Source organism: Arachis ipaensis, chromosome B1 (genome assembly GCF_059453495.1).
Source record: "Arachis ipaensis isolate K30076 ecotype BB chromosome B1, ASM5945349v1, whole genome shotgun sequence".
NCBI lineage: Eukaryota > Viridiplantae > Streptophyta > Magnoliopsida > Fabales > Fabaceae > Arachis > Arachis ipaensis.
The window spans coordinates 117,099,736-117,110,032 of NC_142436.1; positions in this window are offsets into that span (position 1 = coordinate 117,099,736).

Below are 10,297 nucleotides of genomic sequence, written 5' to 3' on the forward strand. Positions count from 1 at the left end.
GTTAATAATCAAATTAATATATACTAGCGGCTCAACAGGCACGAATTTAGCCTGCTTTTCTATTATTTTTAAGAAATTAATTTTATTTTTTTATTAATATATTATTTATTTTTTAAATTTATTAGATAAATATTTTTTATTTTAATATTGGCGTGATCTTATTTATATCATATTTTGTTGAAATTAAAATTACTATAAAACACTTTAAAATGTTAAATTATAAAACCACATAACAAAGAGGTAATATAAAATCGCCATAGTTTAAAGTTCTAGGTAATATATAAGGTGAAATATTCGATAGAGTAAATTTTTATTCTCAACTATTCTAAAATATACAAAAAGTATTTTCAGAATGATAATGCTTCTATTGTATTTCTTTAAAAGTTTTGAATGTCGTCTATTAATTTATAATATTTTTAATTTAATTTTTTTAATTTATTATGACAAAATAACGATATGATGAAGATTTTGTCCGCTAAAATTGCGAAAATATTTTTAAAAATTAGTTTATTCATTGTATTTTATTTTGTTTTTTTTTTGTGTTTATGTTATATTTCATACATTATTAAATTTTAATTTGATAATTTTTTTTTATCATCAAGGACTTATTATTTAGTTACTGTAATTTAATTAAGATTTATTTTTTATCACTAAATGATGTTATGTGTATTGGGTTATTGCCATTAAATAATATATTTGTAGTAGCATTTTTTTAGTTTGTACTTAAATTAGTTATTCAATAAAAATTTGTCCGGTAACTCATAAAAATATATACAATGTTATCTATATTTTTAATTTAGTTAGCTATTGACTTATAATATTTAATATAGTATTTTGATATTTTTTAAAAAATTAGAACACATTTTTTCATGACCAATTTTTACTATCTATTAAATTTTTAATTGGGTAAAGATTCTATAATAAAAAGGATCCATATAATTTATACAATACATTAATAAATACATGAGATAAAATAAGACATATTTTTGTACTATTTTTCAATAGTTGTTATTTTGTGTTTAAGGTAGATCTTTTCTAATTTTACTATTTAATTTTAAAAGATATATGTTGTTACCAAAATTTTATTACAAAGTTATTGTTATTATTAGTTTTATGAATGTATTGCCAATTTAAACTTTATAGTATTTGTTAATTATTTGTTTTATTTTTTTTATTATAGAATTCATAATTTTGTTTAACATTAGGCATTTTATATAGTAGTGTACAATATCAAACCTCTTAATTTATTCAATACAAAAAATATTTTAAATGAATATTATGCGATGAAGATAAAATATTAAAAATATAAGTAGAGTAAGTGAGTACTAACTTCATATTTGCATGACTTTTAGCATTGTTTGTAACTGGTTCATTATAAGAGATTGATTGAGGCATTGAATTAGTAGCAGTGGTGTATGTCTCGACCTATACTAATACAAAAAAAAAATACAAACTTAATATGTTGTAGATTATCTTAAAAGAATTAAAAATTAGTTCTCAGAAATCAAATCAAATCGCGTAAATTAAGTTAATTAATTTTGTTAATCTTCTATACTAAGATTTAATGTATAGGCAAAATGACTTAAAACGACGTTATTACATGTTTTAAATATATAGGGTACTAACCAGTTAGGACATCACCACATCTTTTACTTGAACAACTTCATTATAATATGATTCCAGACATATATTTTTAAAGAGCAATACAGATAATAAGCATAATTTGAATTCATAAGAGTAAAATTAGTTATCATGATTAAAGTTAACTTTTATGTCACGTATAAAGGTGATTTTAATTATTTTAAATTTGTTTAATTTTATTCTAAAATAGAGAATATTTTAAAAATAATATTCTTCTATTATAATTTTTTTATTGATTTTTTTCAAAGTTTGAATATCGTCCATTAATTTGTGACATTTTTAAATTTATTTTTTTAATTTATTATGATAAATTAATAATATGATGAGTATTTTGTCCGTTAAAATTGCAGAAATATTTTTTAAAAAATAGTTTATTTGTTATACTCTAATTTATCTTTATTTTTTGTGTTAATATGTTAACATTTCACATTAGAAATTTATTATATATTTAATATTATTAAATTAATAATTTAAAGAAACAAATTTATTTTCATTTTATACTTATTACTTTGTAAAATATATTTAATCACTCAGATTTAAAAATACACGTGGCAAAAAATAGGCGATATGTTAATTTTTTTCTCTTTATTCTATTTGTTATTATTAGTTTTATGAATACATTATTTATTTTAATTTTTTAATTATTTATATACTATATGATAAAGATGGAATATTAAAAAAAATTATTATTTTGTCCACTAAATTTATTTTATGAAATAAATTATGTAAGGATATACGAAGTCTAAAAAAAATTGGACACCAAATTCTAGTAACTTTTTGTATTTTTTATTAAGGAGTGCTCTATTATATATAATTTTTTTTAAGTTAAATAATAAGCATCAGAAATATATAAATAGTGTATATTAATTTAATTAATTTTGTTATAGAATACCAACCAATTATGTTACTATGACGTCGTCTGTTATTTGGACCAACTCCATTATCATGCGCTTTCAATTTTAGATTTTTCAAAGAGTAGAATACAGATATTAAGCAAAAAATTGAATTTATAGCCGAAAAAATTAAATTATCATAATACATGTTAAGTTTTATGTTACCTGAAACAAAATGATGATGATGATGGATGGCTCTTACCATTTGTCTAATTGTAGTTAATCCTGTGCTTGGCAATGGATTTGGGATAGAAATTATATTAGTTGATATAATATGATTGCTGATTCGTTGAATTTTTCAATTATATTTGTCAGAACATAAGGTAGCAAGACGCAAAGAAGAAAAACGATTGCAAGAGCACCATTGAAAGTGAAACAGATATTTAACTCTCTTGAGTAAAGTACGATTGAAGGTGCAGAAGTTTCTATTATTGAAAGTGAATCGTATTTAAATTGAGTAGGTATTAATAGTTTTTTTTAATTGAAACTGAATTAGCTTTAAATTCTGTCGTGGGTTGAAAGTGAATCAGTTTTAAATCTGTCGTGGGTTAAAGCCAGTTTTTGAAAAAATAAAATAAAATAAAAAGAATTGAATACGTAGTAGCAGTTTTTTTTATTGAAATCTGTTTTTAAGTTCTATCATGGGATAAAGCCAATTTTTAATAAAAAGAAAATAAGGATAAAATAAGAAGAAAAAATTGGATACCATAATTCCATATCCCCATTATATATTGGTATAGCTAATATTTCTTTTAGTAATTATTCATTAATAAATGTTGCATTAACGATTCTGCTTATTGTATTTCAATGTGTTTATTTCAATTAGACTCAATAAATTACCAAAATTCAAACTTATTATCTTGAACTTCTTCCTTGATCATATGGTTAGAATCGTTTAACAGAATATCTTCGACCATAAAATTTTTAAAGTAAAAGAAAAATACAATAAAACATATTCAAAAACCTAAAAAAATAAAATAATTTTTAAAATAGAATATATATATATATATATATATATATATATATATATATATATATAAAAGAAAAATAATAAATTAAAACTTACTTGGCCTATGACATAGAAAAATAAAGAGAACTAAATAATCATGAAAGTTGAAATAACGAAAAATATATAACACAGTTCTTATCTTAACACATTTAAATGTTATATGTCAATCTAATAATTAATAAAAAATAATATTATCCAATGTAAAATAGATTAAAAATAAGAAAGAGATTAACAAAATCAATTAACAAAATTCTTATCCTAAGTTGCCAGAATATTTAAAAAATTAATTAACAAAGTTCGTATTTTACTATATTTATTATATTTATTGTGTTATATGTCAATCTAATAATTAATAAAAAATAATATTTTTTAATATAGAACATATTAAAAATAAAGAAAAAAATTAACAAAATATACGTAGAGATTTTTCACTCTACCATTGGTAAGTATAAATTTTTTTACATCTTTTATATGCCAATCATATGACAGATGAATAATATTAAATTAATTAATCTTTTTGCAATAATTTAAAAAATTAGTAAATGTCAATTTTAATACTCTTTATAAATAAATGTCAAATTCAATACTCTACATAATTAATAGTTTAGATAGTTTAGGAAATTATAAACATAGACTTTAATAATATGTATCAATTAATAAACATAGACTTTAATAATACGTATCAAACAATGCAAAAAAAATATTGATAAATTTTAATAAATATAGAATATATTTATAGATAAATTTTAGTACTATAGAATATATTTTAGTACTGTGAGAAATATTTGTAAGTGGAGCAGTTATTTAATTTCCTCACGATTGCAGCAGTTATTTAATGTGTTAATGACTTTTTTTTAATTATAAACAAAAATGTATTATTACTTTTTTGTCCATAAATTTGATTTGTAAAATAAATTATTTGAGGGCAAATAGTGTCTATAAAAATTGGACACCAAACTCTGGTATTGGCTTTATATATTGGTATAGATAAAAATATTTTATAAAAGTTATTGTAAAATTATATATATATTCAATACATTTAAATATAGAAAGAAAAATGGTGTAGAACACGGTTATGAAGTACATGACTGCTTTACACGGATAAAAGAAATCGAACGGTAATTTGAGTCTATGAAGCTACATGTCGCACATACATTGCGTCCCAACAATGGTGTCCCTTATACCAACATACCCTCTTTCTCTTTTCTGAATCCAATCTCTTCTTTTGAAGTCTCTTTCTTGAACCCACCCAGCAGCCCTATCGTCCTGAACTTCATATTATCAATTATATCTGCCATTTTGATTTTGTAAAATTTTTTTTAACATTTTTTCATATAACAGAATTATTATTATTATTATTGTTAGAAATTTAGGAATATATATTTAGATGATATATGTTATAGAATTATTATTATTATTATTAAAAATTTAGAAATATATGTTACAGAATTATTTTTATTATTAGAAATTTAGGAATATATGTTTAAATAATAGTTACAAATATATATGTTTAAATTTAGTTAGTGAACATTTTAATCAATGATAATGTTTGAATTAGACTAATGTAATAAATTAGTAAAAAATATATGTTTAGAATTTTTTGTAATAATTTTAAAAATTACAATTAATTATTATTAGAGTTAAGTTAATTGTTGTATAAATAATTTTAAAAATCTATTAATATATAATGGTTAACTAGCTAAACAGTAAAATTACACACTATTTAGCATTGTTAGATGAATTTTAAGAGAATGACAGGTGTCTCCCAAATTTTTTCTTTCTTTTGTATTTTGCTCCTTAGCAAAAAGCCAAAATCTTCTTACCTAGTGAAAGGTTATCGAAAAAGATCTTTGTCCAATGGATTGAAGAGAGTTAATCTGACAGCAATCTCAAACCACAATTTAGAAAAAGAAAACGAAAATGTTAGCTTCTGATTGGATGATTAAGGTAAACAATAGATTGAGAACTCATTGTCCCTCAAGTAATGAAATAGCAACATTGTAGAAAAAAGATAATGTATTTACCTCTTCGACAACACCACCAAAAAACTTTTATTTGAAGACATGAAAGACTTCTGGTGCTAGTGGAGCAACTGTAGTCATAATATCTTAAGAGTTTAAGCTTGTTAAGATCAAACTTCAAACTTAAAAAGTTTCAAATTCTATAGTTTAACATACTTATTTAAGTTCACCAAAATGCAAAAAATGTTAAATAATTTTTTGGTTCTCTTAAAATTCATTTATAGCTCATGTGATTTATCATATTTATTTAGATTTTGATACAAAATCAATTTAAGAATATCGATTTTGATCCCACAATTTTTTTGTTTATATTAAATGTTAAGGTGGTGACAAAAATAATATAGATGCCAGACATCAAGTTTTTAGATACTATTCAGTATTTAAAAATTAAGGACAAAAACAAATTAAATATCTAAAAGACATTCACATATTTGATACACACTTCTCAAAAAATATATCAATAACCAAAATACTTCAAATTAAACCCCAAACTCAATGACTTATTTTTATTTTACATCATTTGAAAAATTGAATGGGTTTAAGATGATACCAATGAAATTAAATTCATTTCATATTACCAATATATAGTTCAACAGATCTAGTAGTACTTATTCACCACCTTTTCCTCTCCCATCTCCTTTTCTCACTCTCAAATAAGTCACCTCATTCAATAATATTCATCAAAAATGCTTAAGTTTGTTTAACTTTCTAATAATAAAAAAATTACTATTTATTTTGGACAATTTTAATTACTACTTTCTCAATGTCAATTGTATAGTTTCAGAAAAGAGCAGCTGAAAAAATAACACATAAACTACCTTTTTTCTATGATATTTTAGCATTTTCTGCTAACAAAAAAAAAAAACCTATCAAAAAACCTCTTGAAATATTAAAAAAAGAAATGCTCACCAATAACAGCTCATTGAGAAATTTTACCAAATTGCGAAAGGAAAAGAATCTTTCTAAAATCTGAAATAAATTAATTATCATTTGTAAATTTCTGTAGGTCTAAAATAAGATATTTCTTTTAGTAAACAAGAGAAGCTTAGTTTTCATGTATAATGGAATCCAAAATATCCAAGCAAGCAGAATTCACCATATTAAAAGAAATAAAAAATATGTATGTTTATGATGAAGATTTTTAATTACACTTTTAGCAAAGCTTATACAAAAAAAAATTAAAAATAATATCCAAGTTAATGTATCATGGAGGAGTGTAATAAAATGTAACAAATTTTCATTGAGATAATTTTTTTTAATGGCTTCAGCAGATTGCAACAAATATTGAACCAACTCAAATCAAATTAAAAATGCTACCAAATAATAACAAAAAATATGAAATTACATGAAAATAAAAATACTTGGTCTGCAAAAATGTAGTGAGAGTACTTACCCACCCGCGTGTATGCGCAGGCCGGTTGCTAGTTATGATTAATAATTAGGTTTTGTAAAATATAATATAGTTTTTACTCCGATAATAATTATTTATTTATTGTTAGATATTTAATTAACATAAATATATTATTGTAGTTGAGGTTTTAATAAAGTGAAACATTGTTAGTTAATAAGAATTGGATTTATTTATTAGTTATTATTATTAATAGTAAGTTAGTATTTATTATTAGTGAAATAGGAATTATTATCTAGAAAATTATTTATGAATAAATAAATAAATAATTATGTAAGAAACAATTCAATGCTCACTTTAGGAAATAGTATGACTAAAATATTTAATATGTATAATAATATCATAATTTTTAAAAATTAAAAAGCATTCGAAATAATTTCTAATATTATTAATAAAATTTAGAAGTTAAATTATTATTATTTTGGAGTTTAGTAAATTGGATGTAGTAAAATTAATTATTCTTTTGGTATTTTTAATAATTAATGATAACTGTTAGGTATTTAATTAATATGTTTTGTGTAGTTAAATGTGGAAATTTTTTAATAATGATAGTTAACTAATGGGTAGGTTAATTGTATTTATGCATACATGCTAGTTACTAAATTAGCTAATTAATAGTAAGTTTAGCATTAGTTTAATAAATTAGTTACTATTATTAGAAAATTATTAACTTTTAGTAGTAAATTAGTAATTATTAATAATTTGACTAACAGTTTGCTATGTTTTTATAGAGTTCATGAAATTTGACATGTAATCACCTATTGCCTCCGGATTGGTACAATCATAGTGTGAAGGAGTATTTACGGTTTATTAGTTTTTATCATGTTTCTCAGATTGGAATAATTCAATATCAGAAAGCACTGGTAAATATTCTAGTCGAAAGGTGACACACAAACACACACATTTCACCTTCCGGTTGGTGAGTGTGCTATAACACTGGAAGATGTGGCTATTATTCTTGGTCTTCCGACGAACGGTCTTCCAGTGACAGGAATGACTATGAGTAGTTTTGAAGCCATAGTTTTGAAGTCTTAGAGGTTGAGTGTTTGCACCAATTTGGGGTTGCACCGAGAAAGTCAGACTGTAGAGGAAGCTTCATAAAATTGACGTGGCTTTGGGATTTAAAAGAATGTTTACAGTTGATTGACGAAAATAGTATTCAGAGGTACGTGGAGTGCCACATTATATTGTTATTTGGTACAATCTCGTTTGGAGACAAGTCTGGGGTATCTGTTCACTGGAAGTTTCTGCCTTTTCTTCGTGATTTTGGCAGTATCGGACAGTATAGTTGGGGATCGACATGCCTAGCACACCTGTACAGGGTGTTATATAGGGCATTTCGTATTGACTGCAAGGAAATCGATGGCCTACTAACACTTCTGCTAACTTGGGCTTGGATTCGTCTATGATAAACCACTATTTTATGATTTATCTTATGCTCAATCGAGTGGTTTTTATCAAGTCTTTGCACACTTATTCATACTAATTGCATGTTTTACATTTTCCTTCCTAATTTTGTGCCATGATTGAAAACATGCTTCTTTGGCCTTAAATTTACTAATTTTAATCCTCTCTTATTACCATTCGATGTCTTGATATGTGTGTTAAGTGATTTCAGGGTTTATAGGGCATGAATGGCTTAGAGAATGGAAAGGAAGCATGCAAAAGTGGAAGGAATACAAAAAGTTGAAGGAATTGCTAAGCTGTCCAACCTAACCTCTTCTTACTTAACTGACCATAACTTGAGCTACAGATGTCCAAATGAGGCAGTTCTAGTTGGGTTGGAAAGCTAACATCCAGGGCTTCAAAATGATATATAATTTGCCATAGTGGCTTTGAAGATAAGCAACGCGTGCGCGTGCATCACGCGCACACGTCGCTTCTGCGAAAATCCAGCGTAGCAGAATTTGCCCCCAGCGATTACTGGGCTGTTTTTGACCCAGTTCTCAGTCCAGAAAACACAGATTAGAGGCTACAAAGTGGGGGAATCAAAGAGACATTGAGACTGCCCATTATTCACAATTTTAGATTTTAGATGTAGTTTCTAGAGAGAGAGGCTCTCTCCTCTCTCTTAGGTTTTAGGATTTAGGATTTCTTCTTTCAATTTCCCCTTTGGTTCAGGTTCAATGTTCTTTTAATTTAGTTTCTTTTCTAATTTTATTTATTCTAGTATTCTAGTTTATTTATTTTTCTAATTTGGTTTATGAATTCTCATTTTTATTTGATTTTCTATTTAGTACAATTTGAGGTATTTCATATTTATGATTGCTTTCTTCAATTTATTTATGCTTTCAATTTAAGTTAGATTTTTCCAACTTGGCCTTGGAGTTAATTAATATTTGGAGACCCTTGAGTTGGAAGACTCAAGAGTTAATTTGTGATTGGCTTTCTGGCCACTGACGCTAATCCTTCCCAAGGGAGAGAATTAGGACTTGTGAATAGAAGTTGGCTCCCAACTTGACTTTCCTTTATTTAGTAAAGGATAACTAAGTAGAAACAACAGCCTATTACTATTAATCTTGGGAAATCCAACAAGGATAGAACTTTCGATTAATATTCTCCTAGCCAAGGCTTTTTATTTTGATTATATAAATTCTCTGGTTAATTTGCACTGCTTTAAATTACAATTATTTATTTTTCTGTTCTCAAACTCAAAATCTTCTCAGAAAAACCCATAACCAATAATAGATACACCTCCCTGCAATTCCTTGAGAGACGACCCAAGGTTTGAATACTTCGGTTATCAATTTTATTAGGAGTTTGTTACTTGTGACAACCAAATTTTTGTACGAAAGGATTATTGTTAGTTTAGAAACTATACTTGCAACGAGAACTTATTTGTGAATTCTTTACTAGCAGAAATCCGTTCGTCAAAATGGTGCCATTGCTGGAGAATTGCAAACGTGTGCCTTATTATTGGTTATTGTAAATATTTGCTTTTGCTTGTTTATTTGTTTTTGTTTTTAATTTTTATTAGCCACTATGAATTCTCACCCCTGTCGTTATGAGTTTGGTTCCAATGTTGTTGTAGGGAATGGAAGCTATAATGAGAACATGCATCAAGGTTGGAATAATGGGAGGAGCCACAAGGATTTGATCAACCCTCTTGGCAACAACCCCCTCCAATGCGCTATCACCAACAACCATTCCATGATGCATACCAAGACAATAGTTATGGTGGACCTCTTCGTGACTACCATCCTCCACCAAATTACTATGGTCAAGAGCCATTCCAGGGTGCGTACCAAGATGATAAATATGGTGGACCCCTTGTAGTTACCAACAAGTCCCACCATATGCCTATGAGCCCCCTCCTCAACATAAC